Here is a 997-nt window from a genome sequence, read left to right as displayed (position 1 = left end):
AAAAAAAAAAGAAGAAGAAGAAGAAGAAGTAGTGGTGAAACCTCATACATAGGGACATTCACACTGGGGAGACTGCCTGTGAATGGCAAGTACGTGAGGTGCTTCAGGAGCCAGGTTGCACTTGCTAAACAGCCAAGGGCCTTTTTCAGAGCAAGAGCTATCTACCACCATCAGCTGGCAAAGTCATGCAGTATGTGTCACCCTAGCTGACTTTCTCTGCCTAGTCCCTAGAAAGAGTAAGGAATGGTCTCATGGCAGCAGAGGTCCTGATTTTTTCCCTTTTGAGGTAACCAGCCTGGAAATAATCAATTTTGTTCCATAGAACACAAGAAGGGCTTTGTAGATAGCTGGCAGAAGCCTACTTTCATGAGTATTTTTGGTCTGTAATGCTCATTGTAGAGGTTTCCATCTCTAAGCCACCCAACCCTGGAATATCTGTCTCACACTGCTCATGTGTATGTGATAATAAAGGCCAATTCTTTAAGCCACATTAAATCTTGGAGGTCTGTTCATCAAGTGGAGTATATTGAAGAAATAATTGGGTTCTGCAGCATGAAAGGTAAACATTTTATGGGGGTCCCCATTTTTCTGTGCCTCAGACAGAGGATGGAAGAGAATAGCTCTAACTCCAGTTTTTATGTAATTTGCCTTGCTGCCCAAGATCTTCTAAGGAAGACTTCAGGGCTTTGTGGGATAAATCATGTGGCTTGGATGCCATTTGTACTTCTGTGTTTGTAGGTAACCATGAGGAGAGGGCAATTGTGTCAACCTCTGCATCATCTGAGATCAGCATGAGATTGGTCCCTCATTCTCATTCAGTGTTGCATTGAGGGGAGTTAGCCTCTGGTAACTGCTAAGAAGCTAAGTTCAGAATCCAGTAGGCAGGTGTCATTGTTTAGACCTCCAGGAGTCAAATGGAAACTATAATGATGCAGAAACACTGGTTTTGATTCACATGAAATGGGACAGATTGCAGCATCCTTGAAAGGATGTTCTG

Source organism: Otolemur garnettii, unplaced genomic scaffold (genome assembly GCF_000181295.1).
Source record: "Otolemur garnettii isolate 467f Iridium unplaced genomic scaffold, OtoGar3 scaffold00091, whole genome shotgun sequence".
Taxonomy (NCBI): Eukaryota; Metazoa; Chordata; class Mammalia; order Primates; family Galagidae; genus Otolemur; species Otolemur garnettii.
Note: the sequence above shows the minus strand (reverse complement) of the source record.